Source organism: Somniosus microcephalus, unplaced genomic scaffold (assembly GCF_052327205.1).
Source record: "Somniosus microcephalus isolate GS21.2 unplaced genomic scaffold, FLI_Smic_1.0 unresolved_chr2, whole genome shotgun sequence".
Classification (NCBI taxonomy): Eukaryota; Metazoa; Chordata; class Chondrichthyes; order Squaliformes; family Somniosidae; genus Somniosus; species Somniosus microcephalus.
This window is the reverse complement of record NW_028225180.1, coordinates 54,812,401-54,833,170: the sequence shown is the minus strand read 5'-3', so window position 1 is coordinate 54,833,170 and position 20,770 is coordinate 54,812,401. Positions and strand designations below refer to the sequence as shown.

Genomic DNA, 20,770 nt, shown 5'->3' with positions numbered 1-20,770 from the left:
AAAAGGGCAGTAGACAGAAGGCTGGAAACTATAGACCGGTTAGCCTAACATCTGTGGTAGGTAAAATATTGGAGTCCATTATTAAGGAGACAGTAACAGGACATTTGGATAATCATAATTTAATAGGACAAAGCCAGCATGGTTTTATGAAGGGGATGTCATGTTTGACAAATTTGTTGGAGTTCTTTGAGGAAGTAACATATAGGGTGGATAAAGGGGAAGCAGTGGACATAGTGTATTTAGACTTCCAAAAGGCATTTGACAAGGTGCCACACCAAAGATTATTGCTTAAGATAAAAAATCACGGGATTGGGTGTAATATTCTGGCATGGATAGTGGATTGGCTATCTAACAGAAGGCAGAGAGTTGGGATAAATGGTTCATCCTCGGACTGGCAATCAGTAACTAGCGGTGTTCCGCAGGGGTCAGTGCTGGGTCCCCAACTCTTTACAATCTATATTAACGATTTGGAGGAGGGGCCGAGTGTAAAATATCAAAGTTTGCAGATGATACTAAGATGGGAGGGAAAGTAGTGAGTGAGGAGGACATAAAAAACCTGCAAGGAGACATAGACAGGCTAAGTAAGTGGGCAGAGATTTGGCAGATGGAATACAATACTGGAAAGTGTGAGGTTATGCACTTTGGCAGGAAAAATCGTAGAGCAAGTTATTATCTTAATGGCAAGAAACTGGAAAGCACTGAAGTACTAAGGGATCTGGGGGTCCTGGTGCACGAAACTCAAAAGGTTAGTATGCAGGTGCAGCAAGTGATTAAGAAGGCCAATGGAATGTTGGCTTTCATTGCTAGGGGGATAGAATATAAAAATAGGGAGGTATTGCTTCAGTTGTACAAGTTTTGGTGAGACCGCACCTGGAATACTGCACACAGTTTTGGTGTCCTTACTTAAGAAAAGACATACTTGCTCTCGAGTCAGTACAAAGAAGGTTCACTCAGTTAATCCCGGGGATGAGGGGATGGACATATGAGGAGAGGTTGAGTAGATTGGGACTCTACTCATTGGAGTTCAGAAGAATGAGAGGCGATCTTATTGAAACATATAATATTGTGAAGGGGTTGGATCGGCTGGATGCGGGGAGGATGTTCCGGATGATGGGTGAAACTAGAACTAGGGGGCATAGTCTTAGAATAAGGGGCTGCTCTTTCAAAACTGAGATGAGGAGGAACTACTTCACTCAGAGGGTGGTAGGTCCATGGAATATGCTGCCCCAAAAAGCTGTAGAAGCTGCATCATTACATAAATTTAAAACAGATATAGACAGTTTCCAAGAAGTAAAGGGAATAAATGGTTATGGGGAGCGGGCAGGAATTTGGACATGAGCCTAGGTTCGGATCGGTCATGGCCCTGTGGGTAGCGGAGCGGGCACAGGGGCCGTGTAACCTGATGCTGCTCCTATTTCGTGTGTCTAATTCTGTTAGATTCAGGAGATGGTTCTGTGATAGTAGATTGGCGGTTAGGATCAGATCAGCCAAGATCTTATTGAATGGCGGAGCAGGCTCGAGGGGCCGATTGGCCTACTCCTGCTCCTATTTCTTATGTTCTTATGTTCATATGTAACTGTTTCTAAATTTGGACGTTCGCCGTTTCCATTTTGGACCTCCACTGTCTCTACCTTTGGATCTTCACTTTTTCTAACTTTGAACCTTCACATTTTTTTGCTTTGTACATCCATTGTTTCTTGCTTTGGACCTCCACTGTTTCTAGCTTTGGATCTTCACTTTTTCTAGCTTTGGTCCTCCACTGGTTTTAACTTTGGACCTTTACAGTTTCCAGCTTTGCTCCTCCACTCTTTATAGCTTTGGTCCTTCTCAGTTTCTAGCTTTGAACCACCACTTTTTCTAGCTTTGGACGTCCACTGTTTCTAGCTTTGGATCTCCACTGTCTATAGCTTTGGACCTTCACTGTTTCTAATTTGGACTTTCACTGTTTCTAACTTTGGACCTTCACTGTTACTAACTTTGGACGTTTTCTATTTCTAGCTTTGGACGTTTACTGCTTCTAGCTATTGACCTCCAAAGGTTGTAACTTTGAACCTCCACTGTTTCTAGTGTTGTACCACCAGAATTTCTAGCTTTGGACCTCCACTGTTTCTAGCTTTGGATCTCCTCTGTTTCTAGCTTTGGACCTTCACTGTTTCTAAATATGGACCTTCGTTTTTACTAGCTTTGGAGCTCCACTATTTTTAGCTTTGGACCTCCAATTTTTCTAGCATTGGTCCTTAACTGTTTCGAGATTTGTACCTCCATTGTTTCAAGCTTTGGACCTTTACTGTTCCTAGCTTTGGACCTCCACTGTTTCTAGCTTTGGACCTTCACTTTTTCTAACTTTGGACCGTCACTGTTTTTAACTTTGAATCTCCACTGTTTCTAATTTTGGACCATCACAGTTCCTAGCTTTGTACCTCCTCTGTTTCTAGCTTTGGGCCTACAGTGTTTCTAACTGTGGACTTTTCCTGTTTCCAACATTTGTACGTTCGATTTTTCTATTTTTGGACCTCCATTGTTTCCAGCTTTGGGTCTCCACTGTGTCTAGCTTTGGACCTCCACCGTTTCTAGTTTTGCACCTCCACTGCTTCTAGCTTTGCACCTCCACTGCTTCTAGCTTTGTACCTTCAGTGTTACTAACTTTGGTCGCTCTCTGTTTCTAGCTTTCGACATTTACTGCTTCTAGCTTTGGACCTCCATTGTTTCAAGCTTTGGACCTCCACTTTTTCTAGCATTGGACCTTCACTGTTTATAACTTTGGACCGTCACTGTTTCTAACTTTGGAAGTTCACTGTTTCTATATTTTGACCTCCACTGTTTATGGCTTTGTATCTCCACACTTTCTAGCTTTGTATCTCCACTCTTTCTAGAGTTGGACCTTCACATTTTCTAACTTTGGACCTTCACTGTTTCTAGATTTGGAACTCCACTGTTTCTAGCTATGAAACTTCACAGTTCTAACTCTGGATCTCCAGTTTCTAGCTTTGAAGCTCCTCATGATTCTAGCTTTGCACCTCCACTTTTTCTAGCTTTGAACCTCCACAGTCTAGCTTTGGACCTCCACTCTTTCTAGCTTTGGACCTCCACTGTTTCTAGCTTTAGATCTTCACTGTTACTAACTTTGGACCTTCACAGTCTCTAGTTTTGGAACGCCACTGTTTCTAGCTTTGGATCTCCACAGTTTCTAGCTTTGGATCTCCACAGTTTCTAGCATTGATCCATCGCTGTTTCTGATTTTGATCCTTCACTATTTCTAGCTTTGGAAATCCACTCTTTCGAGCTTTGGACCATCACTGTTTCTAATTTTGGAACTTCACTGTTTCTAACTTTGAACGTTCGCCATTTCAATTTTGGACCTCCACAGTCTCTAGCTTTGGACCTCCACTCTTTCTAACTTTGGATCTCCACTGTTTCTAGCTTTGGATCTCCACAGTTTCTAGCTTTGATCCATCGCTGTTTCTGACTTTGGAACTTCACTATTTCTAGCATTGGAACTCCACTGTTTCTAGCTTTGGACCTTCGCTGATTCTAACTTTGGCTCTCCACTGTTTGTAGCTTTGGATCTCCAAAATTTCTAGCTTTGGACCTTCAGAGTTTCTAAATTTGAACGTTCACATTTTCTAGCTTTGGACTTTCACATTTTCTAGCTTTTTACCTCCATTGTTTCTTGCTTTGGACCTCCACTGTTTCTAGCTTTGGACCGTCACTTTTTTCTAGGTTTGGTCCTCCACTGGTTTTAACTTTAGACCTTCACAAATTCTAACTTTTGTACTCCACTCTTTATAGCTTTGATCGTTCTCAGTTTCTACCTTTGAACCACCACATTTTCTTGCTTTGGACCTCCACTGTTTTTAACTTTGGAACTTCAGTTTTTCTAGCTTTGGATCTCCACTGTCTTTAGTTTTGGACCAGCACTGTTTCTAATTTTGGACTTTCACTATTTCTAACTTTGGACTTTCACTGTTTCTAACTTTGGACGTTCTCTGTTTCTATCTTTGGACTTCCACTGTTTCTAGCTTTGGATCTCCACTGTTTCTAGCTTTGGATCTCTACTGTTTCTAGCTTTACACCTCCACTGCTTCTAGCTTTGGACCTTCACTGTTACTAACTTTGGACGTTTTCAATTTCTAACTTTGGACCTTTACTCTTTCTAGCATTTGAACTCCAAAGTTTGTAACTTTGGACCTCCACTGTTTCTTGTTTTGGAACTCCACAATCTCTAGCTTTGAACCTCCACTGTTTCTAACGTTGTACCTCCACAGTTTCTAGCTTTGGACCTTCACAGTTTCTAGCTTTGGATCTGCACTGTTTCGAGATTTGGACCTCCACTGTTTCTAAATATGGACCTTCGTTGTTTCTAGCTTTGCAGCTCCACTATTTCTAGCTTTGAACCTCCACTTTTTGTATCTTTGGACGTTAACTGTTTCCAGATTAGTACCTCCATTTCTTCAAGCGTTGGACCTTTACTGTTCCTAGCTTTGGACCTCCACTGTTTCTAGCTTTGGACCTTCACTGTTTCTAACTTTGGAACGTCACTCTTTCTAAATTTGGACCTCCATTGCTTCAAGCTTTTGACCTCCACTGTTTCTAGCTTTGGACCATCACTTTTTCTAACTTTGGACCCTCACTGTTTCTAACTTTGGATCTCCACTGTTTCTAGTTTTGGACCTTCACATTTCCTAACATTGGACCTCCACTGTTTCTAGATTTGGACCTTCACTGTTTCTAACTGTTGTCTTTTCCTGTTTCCAACATTTGTACGTTCTCTTTTTCTATTTTTGGACCTCCACTGTTTCCAGCTTTGGGTCTCCACTGTCTCTAGCTTTGGACCTCCACCGTTTCTAGCTTTGCACCTCCACTGCTTCTAGATTTGTACCTTCACTGTTACTAACTTTGGTCGTTCTCTGTTTCTAGCTTTGGACATTTACTGTTTCTAGCGTTTGACCTCCAATGTTTCTAAGTTTGGACCTCCAGTTATTCTTGCTTTGGACTTCCACAGTTTCTAGCTTTGGACCTCCACAGTTTCTAGCTTTGGACGTCCAATTTTTCAAGCTTTGGACCTCCACTTTTTCTAGCATTGGACCTTCACTGTTTATAACTTTGGACCGTCACTGTTTCTAACTTTGGAAGTTCACTGTTTCTATATTTGGACCTCCAATATTTATGGCTTTGTACCTCCATTGCTCTAGCTTTGGACTTTCACTCTTTCTTACTTGGGAGCTTCACTGTTTCTAACGTCGGACGTTCTCTGTTTCTATCTTTGGACCTCCACTCTTTCTAACTTTGTATCTCCAGTCTTTCTGGAGTTGGACCTTCACAGTTTCTAAATTTGGACCTTCACTGTTTCTAGATTTGGACCTCCACTGTTTCTAGCTTTGAAACTTCACAGTTTCTAGCTTTGGATCTCCACTGATTCTAGCTTTGAGGCTCCACATGATTCTATCTTTGGATCTTCACTGTTAATAACTTTGGACATTCACAGTCTCTAGCTTTGTATCTCCACTTTTTCTTGCTTTGAATCTGCACAGTTTCTACCATTTGGAATTCCACTCTTTCTAGCTTTGGACCTTCACTGTTTCTAACTGTGGAACTTCACTGTTTCCATCTTTGGATGTTCGCCGTTTCTATTTTGGACCTCCACTGTTTCTAACTTTGAATCTCCACTGTTTCTACCTTTGGAACTTCACAGTTTCTGGCTTTGGATCTCCACATTTTCTAGCTTTGGACCTTCACATTTTCTAAATTTGAACCTTCACTGTTTCTCACTTTGGATCTCCACTGTTTCTAGTTTGGACCTCCACTTTTTCTAGCTTTGAACCTCCACAGTCTCTAGTTTGGTCCTCCACTCTTTCTAGCTTTGGATCTCCAGTGTTTCTAGCTTTGGATCTCCACAGTTTCTAGCCTTGATCCATCGCTGTTGCTGACTTTGAACCTTCACTATTTCTAGCTTTGGAACTCCACTGTTTCTACCTTTGGAACTTCACAGTTTCTAGCTATGGATCTCCACGGTATCTAGCTTTGGACCTTCACAGGTTCTAGCTTTGGATCTTTATAGTTTCTAAATTTGAACCTTCACTTTTTCTCACTTTGGATCTTCACTGTTTCTAACTTTGAAACTTCACATTTTCTAGCTTTGGACCTTCACATTTTCTAGATTTGGACCTTCACATTTTCAAACTTTGTACCTCCATTGTTTCTTGCTTTGGACCTCCACTGTTTCTAGCTTTGGACCATCACTTTTTCTAGCTTTGGTCCTCCACTGGTTTTAAATTTGGACCTTCACAGCTTCTAGCTTTGTTCCTCCACTCTTTATAGCTTCGGTGCTTCTCAGTTTCTAGCTTTGAACCACCACTTTTCTATCTTTGGACCTCCACTCTTTCTAGCTTTGTATCTCCACTCTTTCTGTAGTTGGACCTTCACAGTTTCTAGCTTTGGACCTTCACTATTTCTAGATTTGGACCTCCCCTCTTTCTAGCTTTGAAACTTCACTGTTTCTAGCTTTGGACCGCCACTATTTCCAGCTTTGTACCTCCACTTTTTCTAGCTTTGAAATTCCACCGTCTCCAGCTTTGCATCTCCACTGTTTCTAGCTTTGGATCTCCACTGTTTCTAGCATTGGATCTCCACTGTTTCTAGCATTGGATCTCCACTGTTTCTAGCATTGGATCTCCACTGTTTCTAGCTTTGATCCATCACTGTTTCCGACTTTGAACCTTCACTATTTCTAGCTTTGGAACTCCACTGTTTCTAGCTTTGGACCTTCACTGTTTCTAACTTTGGGACTTCACTGTTTCCATCTTTGGACGTTCGCCGTTTCTCTTTTGGACCTCCACTCTTTTTAGCTTTGAATCTCCACTGTTTTTACCTTTGGAACTTCACAGTTTCTGGCTTTGGATCTCCACAGTTTCTAGCTTTGGAACTTCACAGTTTCTAGCTTTGGACCTTCACAGTTTCTAAATTTGAACCTTCACTGTTTCTCACTTTGGATCTCCACTGCTTCTAGCTTTGGACCTCCACTCTTCCTACCTTTGGATCTCCACGGTTTCTAGATTTGAACCTTCACAGTTTCTAGCTTTGAACCTTCACAGTTTCTAGCTTTGGAACTTCACTATTTCTAAGTATGGACCTTCGTTGTTTCTAGCTTTGGAGCTCCACTGTCTTTAGTTTTGGACCTGCACTGTTTCTAATTTTGGACTTTCACTGTCTCTAACTTTGGACTTTCACTATTTCTAACTTTTGACGTTTTCTGTTTCTATCTTTGGACCTCCACTGTTTCTAGCTTTGGATCTCCACTGTTTCTAGCTTTTGACCTCCACAGTTTTTAGCTTTGCACCTCCACTGCTTCTAGCTTTGGACCTTCACTGTTACTAACTTTGGACGTTTTCAATTTCTAGCTTTGGACGTTTACTGTTTCTAGCTTTTGAACTCCAAAGTTTGTAACTTTGGACCTCCACTGTTTCTTGTTTTGGAACTCCACAATCTGTAGCTTTGAACCTCCACTGTTTCTAGTGTTGTACCTCCACAGTTTCTAGCTTTGGACATTCACAGTTTCTAGCTTTGAACCTCCACTTTTTCTAGCATTGGACCTTAACTGTTTCGAGATTTGTACCTCGATTGTTTCAAGCTTTGGACCTTTACTGTTCCTAGCTATGGACCTCCACTATTTCTAGCTTTGGACCTGCACTGTTTCTAACTTTGTACCTTCACTTTTTCTAACTTTGGACCTTCACTGTTTCTTACTTTGGAACGTCACTGTTTTTAACTTTGGACCTCCATTGTTTCAAGCTTTTGACCTCCACTGTTTCTAGCTTTGGACCTTCACTTTTTCTAACTTTGGACCGTCACTGTCCCTAACTTTTGATCTCCACTGTTTCTAGTTTTGGACCTTCACAGTTCCTAGCTTTGGACCTCCACTTTTTCAAGCTTTGGACCTTCACTGTTTCTAACTGTGGACTTTTCCTGTTTCCAAAATTTGTTCATTCTCTTTTTCTATTGTTGGACCTCCACTGTTTCTATCTTTGCACCTCCACTGCTTCTAGCTTTGTACCTTCACTGTTGCCAACTTTGGTCGTTCTCTGTTTCTAGCTTTGGACATTTACTGTTTCTAGCTTTTGACCTCCAATGTTTCCAAAATTTTTAGCTCGAGTTGTTCTTGCTTTGGACTTCCACAGTTACTAGCTTTGGACCTCCACTGTTTCTAGCTTTGGACCTCCATTGTTTCAAGCTTTGGACCTCCACTTGTCCTAGCATTTGACCTTCACTGTTTCTAACTTTGGAAGTTCACTGCTTCTATATTTGGACCGCCACTGTTTATGGCTTTCTATCTCCATTGTTTCTAGCTTTGGGCTTTCATTGTTTCTTACTTTGGAGCTTCACTGTTTCTAACTTTGGACGTTCTCTGTTTCTGTCTTTGGACCTCCACTCTTTCTAGCTTTGTATCTCCACTCTTTTTATTGTTGGACCTTCACAGTTTCTAACTTTGGACCTTCACTGTTTCTAGATTTGCACCTCCACTGTTTCTAGCTTGGATCCCCACTGTATCTAGCATTGAAGCTCCACATGATTCTAGCTTTGGACCTACACTTTTCCTAGCTTTGAACCTCCACAGTCTCCAGCTTTGGACCTCCACTCTTTCAGACTTTGAACCATCACTATTTCTAGCTATGGAACTCCACTGTTTCTAGCTTTGGACCTTCACTGTTTCTACCTTTGGAACTTCACAGTTTCTCGCTTTGGATCGCCACATTTTGTAGCTTTGGACCTTCAGAGTTTCTAAATTTGATCCTTCACTTTTTCTCACTTTGTATCTCCAAAGTTTCATAGCTTTGGACCTTCACAGTTTCTAAATTTGAACCGTCACTGTTTCTCACTTTGGAACTTCACAGAATCACAGAATCTACAGTGCAGATAGAGGCCATTTCGGCCCATCGAGCCTGTACCGACACATATCCCACCCTATCCCCGTAACCCCACGTATTTAATCCCCTAACACTAAGGGTCAATTTATCATAGCCAAATCAACCTAACCTGCACATCTTTGGACTGTGGGAGGAAACCGGAGCACCCGGAGGAAACCCACGCAGACACAGGGAGAATGTGCAAACTCCACACAGACAGTTGCCCGAGGCCAGATTTGAACCCGGGTCCTTGGCGCTGTGAGGCAACAGTGCTAACCATTATGCCACGTGCCCCCCTTCTCTGTTTCTAACTTTGAACCTTCACATTTTCTAGCTTTGGACCTTCACATTTTCTAGCTTTGTACCCCCATTGTTTCTTGCTTTGGACCTCCACTGTTTCTAGCTTTGGACCTTCACTTGTTCTAGCTTTGGTCCTCCACTGTTTTTAACTTTGGACCTTCTCAGTTTCTAGCTTGGAACCACCACTTTTTCTTGCTTTGGATCTCAACTGTTTTTAACTTTGGAACTTCACTTTTTCTAGATTTGGACCTGCACTGTTTTAAACTTTGGATCTCCACGCTATCTAAATTTCGACCACCGCTGCTCCTGTCTTTGGATCTTCACAGATTCTCCCTTTGGATCTCCACTGTTTCTAGCTTTGGAGCTCGACAAGATCCTAGCTTTGAACCTCCTCTTTTTCAAGCTTTGAACCTCCACAGTCTCTAGCTTTGGCCCTCCAATCTTTCTAACTTTGGGTCTCCACTGTTTCTAGCTTTGGATCTCCACAGTTTCTAGCTTTGATCCATCGCTGTTTCTGACTTTGAAACTTCACTATTTCTAGCGTTGGAACTCCACTGTTTCTAGCTTTGGACCTTCACTGTTTCTAACTTTGGCTCTCCAATGTTTGTAGCTTTGGATCTCCAAAATTTCTAGCTTTGGACCTTCAGAGTTTCTAAATTTGAACGTTCACATTTTCTAGCTTTGGACTTTCACATTTTCTAGCTTTTTACCTCCATTGTTTCTTGCTTTGGACCTCCACAGTTTCTAGCTTTGGACCGTCACTTTTTTCTAGGTTTGGTCCTCCACTGGTTTTAACTTTAGACTTTCACAAATTCTAGCTTTTGTACTCCACTCTTTATAGCTTTGATCGTTCTCAGTTTCTACCTTTGAACCACCACATTTTCTTGCTTTGGACCTCCACTGTTTTTAACTTTGGAACTTCAGTTTTTCTAGCTTTGGATCTCCACTGTCTTTAGTTTTGGACCAGCACTGTTTCTAATTTTGGACTTTCACTATTTCTAACTTTGGACGTTCTCTGTTTCTATCTTTGGACCTCCACTGTTTCTAGCTTTGGATCTCTACTGTTTCTAGCTTTACACCTCCACTGCTTCTAGCTTTGGACCTTCACTGTTACTAACTTTGGACGTTTTCTATTTCTAGCTTTGGACGTTTACTGTTTCTAGCATTTGAACTCCAAAGTTTGTAACTTTGGACCTCCACTGTTTCTTGTTTTGGAACTCCACAATCTCTAGCTTTGAAGCCCCACTGTTTCTAATGTTGTACCTCCACATTTTCTAGCTTTGGACCTTCACAGTTTCTAGCTTTGGATCTGCACTGTTTCTAGATTTGGACCTCCACTGTTTCTAAATATGAACCTTCGTTGTTTCTAGCTTTGCAGCTCCAGTATTTCTAGCTTTGAACCTCCACTTTTTGTATCTTTGGACTTTAACTGTTTCCAGATTAGTACCTCCATTTCTTCAAGCGTTGGACCTTTACTGCTCCTAGCTTTGGACCTCCACTGTTTCTAGCTTTGGACCTTCACTGTTTCTAACTTTGGAACGTCACTGTTTCTAAATTTGGACCTCCATTGTTTCAAGCTTTTGACCTCCACTGTTTCTAGCTTTGGTCCATCACTTTTTCTAACTTTGGATCTCCACTGTTTCTAGTTTTGGACCTTCACATTTCCTAACATTGGACCTCCACTGTTTCTAGATTTGGACCTTCATTGTTTCTAACTGTTGTCTTTTCCTGTTTCCAACATTTGTACGTTCTCTTTTTCTATTTTTGGACTTCCACTGTTTCCAGCTTTGGGTCTCCACTGTCTCTAGCTTTGGACCTCCACCGTTTCTAGCTTTGCACCTCCACTGCTTCTAGATTTGTACCTTCACTGTTACTAACTTTGGTCGTTCTCTGTTTCTAGCTTTGGACATTTACTGTTTCTAGCGTTTGACCTCCAATGTTTCTAAGTTTGGACCTCCAGTTATTCTTGCTTTGGACTTCCACAGTTTCTAGCTTTGGACCTCCACAGTTTCTAGCTTTGGACCTCCACAGTTTCTAGCTTTGGACGTCCAATTTTTCAAGCTTTGGACCTCCACTTTTTCTAGCATTGGACCTTCACTGTTTATAACTTTGGACCGTCACTGTTTCTAACTTTGGAAGTTCACTGTTTCTATATTTGGACCTCCAATATTTATGGCTTTGTACCTCCATTGCTCTAGCTTTGGACTTTCATTGTTTCTTACTTGGGAGCTTCACTGTTTCTAGATTTGGGCCTCCACTGTTTCTAGCTTTGAAACTTTACCGTTTCTAGCTTTGGATCTCCACTGATTCTAGCTTTGAGGCTCCACATGATTCTATCTTTGGATCTTCACTGTTAATAACTTTGGACATTCACAGTCACTAGCTTTGTATCTCCACTTTTTCTAGCTTTGAATCTCCACAGTTTCTACCTTTGGAATTCCACTCTTTCTAGCTTTGGAACTTCACTGTTTCTAACTTTGGAACTTCACTGTTTCCATCTTTGGACGTTCGCCGTTTCTATTTTGGACCTCCACTGTTTCTAGCTTTGAATCTCCACTGTTTCCACCTTTGGAACTTCACAGTTTCTGGCTTTGGATCTCCACATTTTCTAGCTTTGAACCTTCACAGTTTCTAAATTTGAACCTTCACTGTTTCTCACTTTGGATCTCCACTGTTTCCAGTTTGGACCACCACTTTTTCTAGCTTTGAACCTCCACAATCTCTAGTTTGGACCTCCACTCTTTCTAGCTTTGGATCTCCAGTGTTTCTAGCTTTCGATCTCCACAGTTTCTAGCCTTGATCCATCGCTGTTGCTGACTTTGAACCTTCACTATTTCTAGCTTTGGAACTCCACTGTTTCTACCTTTGGAACTTCACAGTTTCTAGCTATGGATCTCCACGGTTTCTAGCTTTGGACCTTCACAGTTTCTAGCTTTGGATCTTTATAGTTTCTAAATTTGAACCTTCACTTTTTCTCACTTTGGACCTTCACTTTTTCTAGCTTTGGACCTTCACATTTTCAAACTTTGTACCTCCATTGTTTCTTGCTTTGGACCTCCACTGTTTCTAGCTTTGGGCCGTCACTTTTTCTAGCTTTGGTCCTCCACTGGTTTTAAATTTGGCCCTTCACAGCTTCTAGCTTTGTTCCTCCACTCTTTATAGCTTCGGTGCTTCTCAGTTTCTAGCTTTGAACCACCACTTTTCTATCTTTGGACCTCCACTGTTTCTAGCTTTGTATCTCCACTCTTTCTGGAGTTGGACCTTCACAGTTTCTAGCTTTGGACCTTCACTGTTTCTAGATTTGGACCTCCCCTCTTTCTAGCTTTGAAACTTCACAGTTTCTAGCTTTGGACCGCCACTCTTTCCAGCTTTGGACCTCCACTTTTTCTAGCTTTGAAATTCCACCGTCTCCAGCTTTGCATCTCCACTGTTTCTAGCTTTGGATCTCCACTGTTTCTAGCATTGGATCTCCACTGTTTCTAGCTTTGATCCATCACTGTTTCCGACTTTGAACCTTCACTATTTCTAGCTTTGGAACTCCACTGTTTCTAGCTTTGGACCTTCACTGTTTCTAACTTTGGGACTTCACTGTTTCCATCTTTGGACGTTCGCCGTTTCTCTTTTGGACCTCCACTGTTTCTAGCTTTGAATCTCCACTGTTTCTACCTTTGGAACTTCACAGTTTCTGGCTTTGGATCTCCACAGTTTCTAGCTTTGGAACTTCACAGTTTCTAGCTTTGGACCTTCACAGTTTCTAAATTTGAACCTTCACTGTTTCTCACTTTGGATCTCCACTGTTTCTAGCTTTGGACCTCCGCTCTTTCTACCTTTGGAACGCCACTGTTTCTACCTTTGGATCTCCACGGTTTCTAGCTTTGAACCTTCACTGTTACTAACTTTGGACGTTTTCAATTTCTAGCTTTGGACGTTTACTGTTTCTAGCTGTTGAACTCCAAAGTTTGTAACTTTGGACCTGCACTGTTTCTTGTTTTGGAACTCCACAATCTCTAGCTTTGAACCTCCACTGTTTCTAGTGTTGCACCTCCACAGTTTCTAGCTTTGGACCTTCACAGTTTCTAGCTTTGGATCTTCACTGTTTCTAACTTTGAACCTTCACATTTTATAGCTTTGGACCTTCGCAATTTCTAGCTTTGGACCTTCACATTTTCAACCTTTGTACCTCCATTGTTTCTTGCTTTGGACCTCCACTCTTTCTAGCTTTGGACCGTCACTTTTTCTAGCTTTGTTCCTCCACTGGTTTTAAATTTGGACCTTCACAGCTTCTAGCTTTGTTCCTCCCCTCTTTATAGCTTTGGTCCTTCTCAGTTTCTAGCTTTGAACCACCACTTTTTCCATCTTTGGACGCTCACTGTTTCTAGCTTTGGATCTCCACTGTCTCTAGCTTTGGACCTGCACTGTTTCTAACTTTGGACTTTCACTGTTTCTAACTTTGGACTTTCATTGTTTTAACTTTGGAAGTTCTCTGTTTCTATCTTTGGACCTCCACTGTTTCTAGCTTTGCACCTCCACTGCTTCTAGCTTTCGACCTTCACTGTTACTAACTTTGGATGGTTTCTATTTCTAGCTTTGGGCGTTTACTGTTTCTAGCTTTTGACATCCAAATGTTGTAACTTTGGACCTCCACTGTTTCTTGTTTTGGAACTCCACAATCTCTAGCTTTGAACCTCCACAGTTTCTAGCTTTGGACATTCACAGTTTCTAGCTTTGGACCTCCACTTTTTCTAGCATTGGACCTTAACTGTTTCGAGATTTGTACCTCGATTGTTTCAAGCTTTGGACCTTTACTGTTCCTAGCTATGGACCTCCACTATTTCTCTTTGGACCTGCACTGTTTCTAACTTTGTACCTTCACTTTTTCTAACTTTGGACCTTCACTGTTTCTTACTTTGGAACGTCACTGTTTTTAACTTTGGACCTCCATTGTTTCAAGCTTTTGACCTCCACTGTTTCTAGCTTTGGACCTTCACTTTTTCTAACTTTGGACCGTCACTGTCCCTAACTTTTGATCTCCACTGTTTCTAGTTTTGGACCTTTACACTTCCTAGCTTTGGACCTCCACTTTTTCAAGTTTTGGACCTTCACTGTTTCTAACTGTGGACTTTTCCTGTTTCCAAAATTTGTTCATTCTCTTTTTCTATTGTTGGACCTCCACTGTTTCTAGCTTTGTGACTCCACTGTCTCTAGCTTTGGACTTCCACCGTTTCTAGCTTTGCACCTCAACTGCTTCTAGCTTTGTACCTTCACTTTTGCTAACTTTGGTCGTTCTCTGTTTCTAGCTTTGGACTTTTACTGTTTCTAGCTTTTGACCTCCAATGTTTCCAAATTTTTAGCTCGAGTTATTCTTGCTTTGGACTTCCACAGTTACTAGCTTTGGACCTCCACTGTTTCTAGCTTTGGACCTCCATTGTTTCAAGCTTTGGACCTCCACTTGTCCTAGCATTTGACCTTCACTGTTTCTAACTTTGGAAGTTCACCGCTTCTATATTTGGACCGCCACTGTTTATGGCTTTCTATCTCCATTGTTTCTAGCTTTGGGCTTTCATTGTTTCTTACTTTGGAGCTTCACTGTTTCTAACTTTGGACGTTCTCTGTTTCTGTCTTTGGACCTCCACTCTTTCTAGCTTTGTATCTCCACTCTTTTTATTGTTGGACCTTCACAGTTTCTAACTTTGGACCTTCACTGTTTCTAGATTTGCACCTCCACTGTTTCTAGCTTGGAAACTTCACAGTTTCTAGATTTGGATCCCCACTGTTTCTAGCATTGAAGCTCCACATGATTCTAGCTTTGGACCTAAACTTTTCCTAGCTTTGAACCTCCACAGTCTCTAGCTTTGGACCTCCACTCTTTCAGACTTTGAACCATCACTATTTCTAGCTATGGAACTCCACTGTTTCTAGCTTTGGACCTTCACTGTTTCTACCTTTGGAACTTCACAGTTTCTCACTTTGGATCGCCACATTTTGTAGCTTTGGACCTTCACAGTTTCTAAATTTGATCCTTCACTTTTTCTCACTTTGTATCTCCACAGTTTCTAGCTTTGGACCTTCACAATTTCTAAATTTGAACAGTCACTGTTTCTCACTTTGGAACTTCTCTGTTTCTAACTTTGAACCTTCACATTTTCTAGTTTTGGACCTTCACATTTTCTAGCTTTGTACCTCCATTGTTTCTTGCTTTGGACCTCCACTGTTTCTAGCTTTGGACCTTCACAGTTTCTAGCTTTGGTCCTCCACTATTTATAGCTTTGGTCCTTCTCAGTTTCTAGCTTGGAACCACCACTTTTTCTTGCTTTGGATCTCAACTGTTTTTAACTTTGGAACTTCACTTTTTCTAGATTTGGACCTCCACTGTTTTTAACTTTGGATCTCCACGTTATCTAAATTTCCACCACCGCTGTTTCTGTCTTTGGATCTTCACACTTTCTTGCTTTGGATCTCCACTGTTTCTAGCTTTGGAGCTCGACAAGATTCTAGCTTTGAACCTCCTCTTTTTCAAGCTTTGAACCTCCACAGTCTCTAGCTTTGGACCTCCACTGTTTTTAGCGTTGGCCCTCCACTGTTTCGAGCTTTGGATCTCCACTGTTTCTAGCTTTGGATCTCCACAGTTTCTAGCTTTGAACGTTCACCGTTTCTGTTTTGAACCTTCACTATTTCTAGCTTTGGGCCTTCACTGTTTCTAACTTTGGACTTTCACTGTTTCGAACTTTGGACGATCTCCGTTTCTATCTTTGGCCTCCACTGTTTCTAGCTTTGAATCTCCACTCTTTCTTGCTTTGGACCTTCACTGTTTCTAGCGTTGGATCTCCACGGTTTCTAGCTTTTGATCTCCACAGTTTCTAGCTTTGGACCTTCACAGGTTCTAAATTTGAACTTTCACTTTTTCTCACTTTGGGCCTTCCCTCTTTCTATCTTTGAACCTACACATTTTCTAGCTTTGGACCTTCACATTTTCTAGCTTTGGACCTCCATTGTTTCTTGCTTTGGAGCTCCAGTTTCTAGTTTTGTCCCTTCACTGTTTCTAGATTTGGACCTTCAGAATTTCTAGCTTTGGTCCTCCACTTTTTCTAGCTTTGGTCCTTCTCAGTTTCTAGCTTTCAACCTCCACTTTTGCTTGCTTTGGATCTCCACTGCTTCTGGCTTTGGAACTTCACTTTTTCTAGATTTGGATCTCCACTGTTTGTAACTTTGGACCTCCACTCTATCTAACATTGGACCTCCACTTTTTCTCTCTTTGGATCTTCACATTTTCTAGCTTTGGACCTCCACTGTTTCTAGCGTTTGCACTCCACTGTTTCTAGCATCACACTTTTCTTCTGTTTCCACATTTATAAGTTAATGCTGAAGAAATGACTGCTGCCTTCGTCTTCCTGACCATTGCCTTTGTTTATTTTAGCAGCAACTTGAACTTATTTAAATTAAAGCAGTTATTGTCGGGGGAGTTGTTAAAATGGGACAACACCAGGCCAATAAGTTTAAATTTGTTATGATGAATTTGCTCCATTCACTTTCAGTCAAAATGTTAAATTATGAGGACAGATTACATACACTTGGCTTGTACTGCCTGGCATATAGAAAATTATAAGTTGATCTGTTAGAGACGATTACAGTAGATATAATGTAGGTAATAGAGGGAAAATATATACCTCTGGTGGTGGAGTCCAGACCAAGGGGGAAAAGAATAAACTGAGAGCTGGTCCGTTCAAGGGTGATGTCAGGAAGCATTTTTCACAAAAAGTGTGCTGGAAATATGGATCAGCCTCCCTCGAAAATGTGTTGATCCTGGGGTCAATGAACCGTTCAAGACTGCGATTAATAGATTTTACGTTGGGTAAGGTTATTAAGGATTACAGTACGAAGGCGGGTAAATGGAGTTCAGATACTGATCAAACATGATCTAATTGATGTCTGAGCATGTTCGATTGGCTGAATGGCCTCCTCCTATTCCTATATTACTAATCGAGCCAAATAATCTTAAACTGGAAAGTGTTTCCCCTTGCATTAGCAGGAATCCACCAAAATACATTTGTTTATTCTGTTTTACAGCTGATTCAAAATATGAAGACATTACCCTGTTCAATATCGTGTTTTAACTTCAGTCGAAAAAAACATTTATCTGTTTGTGTGTCCCTTTTGCTGATACTTATTATACTCGAATATTTAAGCCACAACAATTCTGACTATTGGCAATACCCAGAGTTAAATGACCCCTCCTTCTTAATGCGACCTGACAGCAGGTGTGACGTCAGTCCACCATTCCTGGTCCTTCTTGTCACCAGTACCCAGGACCAGTTCAAAGCTCGCTCAGCCATTCGCCAGACCTGGGGGAGAGAGCGGACAACACATGGCAAGAGGGTGGTGACCTACTTCCTGCTTGGGTACAGCCGGGAGCATCAGGAGCATCTGCTAGAAGAAGGTTTGCTGTACAAAGATATCATACAGAAAGAGTTCAGTGACACTTATTACACCCTGACCATCAAGGTGCTGATGGGCCTGGAATGGGTGAGCCGATTTTGTCCGTCAACCTCCTTTGTGATGTAAACCGATTCAGACATGTTTGTCAACGCTGATTATCTGAGAGAGCTCTTGTTGCGAACAAGTCACAGGAATATTTTCACCGGCTACATAATGAGACACGCAAGACCCATCAGGAATAGATCCAGTAAATGATACATGAGTGAACAGGAATACCCTTTGGGAACGTATCCAGCATTCTGCTCCGGCACTGGGTACGTGCTCTCGACTGATGTTGCATGCGGAGTTTGGAATGTTTCAAAAACCATCCCCAAATTGAAACTCGAGGATGTTTTCGTCAGTCTCTGCCTGGCTAAGATGAAGATAGAACCGGTGGAAATCCACGCGCGCCCAACGTTCCACATTTCAAAGGTCAAGTTTTCTGTTTGCACTTTTCGGAAAATTGTGACCTCTCATGGAGTGAACCCATTCGAGCTGCTGATCTACTGGAAAGCAATGGCAGATGCATCAACAGAGGACTGCCCTGGAGATCCGTGAAGGAGGCCACCTTGAAGAGGCTTGTCATTTGCCTCTCCCAATGCCACTTGCCTCAATCCATTTATTGTGCCGCATTATTACACCCATACCAGATTCTATCACTGCTGCTGCTGGTGTGTAGGCATAATACTTACTGCACCTCCGAAATAAACTGTGTCAAGTGCTTTAAGATGATTCTGGGAGATGCGAATAGGTGTTAGGTTTATCTGTCCTATATTGGAATGTGTGCATCACTATTCGTTTCCTCCATTCTCTTCACATTTATTAAGAACTACCTGGAGTGCCCGGCGGTGCCGAGGCTTTTTCGCAGGCATGTTGTTGTTGGAAGAGAAAGAGAGAGCGACTGGGGGGAAGAGAGAGAGCGACTGGGGGGGAAGAGAGAGAGCAACGAGGGGGAGGAGGAGGAGGAGGGGGAGGGGGGAGGGGAGGAGGAGGGGGAGGGGGGAGGGGAGGGGAGGGGAGGGGGGAGTGGGGGAAGGGGAGGGGTGGGGGGCAAGGGGACGGGGGAAGGGGGTGGGGGAAGGGAAAGGGGGAAGTGGAGGAGGGGGAAGGGGTGGAGGGAGGGAGGAGAAAGGGGAGGGGCGAAGTGGAGGTGGTGAAGGGAGGGGGGGAAGGGATGGGGAAGGGAGGGGGAGGGGAGGGGGTGGCAAGAGGGGGAAGGGGGGAAGCAGGGGGGAGGGGGGGAAGCAGGGGGGAGGGGGGGAAGGAGGGGGGGAAGGGGTAGGTGAGCAGGGGAAGGGGCGGGAAGGGGAAGGGGAGGGGGGGAAGGGGAGGGGGGAGGGGGAGGGGAGGGGGTGGCAAGAGGGGGAAGGGGGGAAGCAGGGGGGAGGGGGGAAGCGGGGGGAAGGAGGGGGGCAGGGGGAAGGTGAGCAGGGGAAGGGGCGGGAAGGGGAAGGGGAGGGGGGGAAGGGGGGAAAGGGAGGGGGAAGGGGGTTGGAAGGAGGGGGGAAGGGGGCTGGAAGGAGGGGAAGGAGGGGGATGAGATGGAGGGGGGAGGGGGGAAGGTGTGGGAAGGGGGAAGGGGAAGGCGGGAAAGGGGGGGAAGGGGGGGAAGAAGGGGTGGTAGGGCCGGGAAGGGGTAGAAGGGGGCAGGAGTGGGGGGGAAGGGGGTAGGGGGGGAGGGAAGGGGATGTGCGAGGGAGGTGGGGGTGGAAGGGGAGGTGGGAGAGAGGTGGGTTGGAAGTGGAGGGCGGGGGTGGAAGGGGAGGTGGGAGAGAGGTGGGGTGGAAGTGGAGGGCGGGGGTGGAAGGGGAGGTGCGAGGGAGTTGGGAAGGAGGTGGGGGGTGGAAGGGGAGGTGGGTGGGAGGTGGGAGGGAGGTGGGGGTGGAAGGGGAGTTGGGGGGAATGGGGAGTGTGGGGGGGAAGGGGGGCTGTGGGGGGGAGGGAAGGGGAGGTGGGAGTGAGGTGGGGGTGGAAGGGGAGGGGGAGGGAGGTGGGAGTGGAAAGCGAGGGTGGGTGGTGGAAGTGGAGGTGGGAGGGAGGTGGGAGGGAGGTGGGGGGTGGAAGGGGAGGTGGGGGGAAGGGGAGGTGGGAGGGAGGCGAGAGGGCGTTGGGTGGAGGGAGGGGAGGTGGGGGGGAGGTGGGGTGTGGAAGGGGAGGTGGGGGTAAAGGGGAGGTGGGAGGGAGGCGGGAGGGAGGGGAGGTGGGGGGGAATGGGGAGTGTGGGGGGGAAGGGGGGTGTGGGGGCGAGGGAAGGGGGGTGTGGGGGGGAGGGAAGGGGGAGGTGGGAGTGAGGTGGTGTTGGAAGGGGAGGTGGGAGGGAGGTGGGGGTGGTAAGGGAGGGTGGGGGCGGAAGGGGAGGTGGGAGGGAGGGAGGTGGGGGGGAATAGGGAGTGTGGGGGGGAAGGGGGGTGTGGGGGGGAGGGAAGGGGGAGGTGGGAGTGAGGTGGGGGTGGAAGGGGAGGTGGGAGGGAGGTGGGGGTGGAAGAGGAGGTGGGAAGGAGGTGGGGGTGGAAGGGGAGGTGGGAGGGAGGTGGGGGGGAAGGGGAGGTGGGAGGGAGGCGAGAGGGAATTGGGGGGAGGTGGGGGGGAAGGGGGAGTGTGGGGGGGAAGGGGGGGTGTGGGGGGAAGCGGGGGTGTGGGGGGAAGTGGGGGAGTGTGGGGGGGAAGGGGAGGTGTGGGGGGGATGGGGGGTGTGGGGGAGAAGAGAGTGAGCGACTGGGGGGGAAGAGTGAGAGAGAGCGACTGGGGGGGAAGAGAGAGAGCGACTGTGGGAAAGAGGGAGAGCGAATGGGGGGAAGAGAAAGTGCAACTGGGGGGAAGAGAGAGAGCGACCGGGGGCAAGAGAGAGAGTGTCTCGGGGAAGAGAGAGAGCGACTGCGGGGAAGAGAGAGAGCGACTGCGGGGAAGAGAGAGAGCGACTGGGGGGAAGAGAGAGAGCGACTGGGGGGAAGAGAGAGAGCGTCTCGGGGAAGAGAGAGAGCATCTCGGGGAAGAGAGAGAGCGACTGGGGGGAAGAGAGAGAGCGACTGGGGGGAAGAGAGAGCGATGGGGGAAGAGAGAGAGCGACTGGGGGGAAGAGAGAGCGACGGGGGAAGAGA

The 20,770-nt window shown here is 44.7% G+C and overlaps 1 pseudogene across 1 annotated transcript in view; it reads left to right on the top strand.

The window, feature by feature from the left end:
- LOC147092657 (beta-1,3-galactosyltransferase 5-like) overlaps nt 1–18,572 on the top strand; it is a 71,401-nt pseudogene extending 52,829 nt beyond the window's left edge. The window contains exon 2 of the transcript XR_015075018.1: nt 17,265–18,572. The product of XR_015075018.1 is annotated as a beta-1,3-galactosyltransferase 5-like (transcript). The remainder of the gene's footprint in view (nt 1–17,264) is intronic.
- Nucleotides 18,573–20,770: the final 2,198 nt, after the last annotated feature.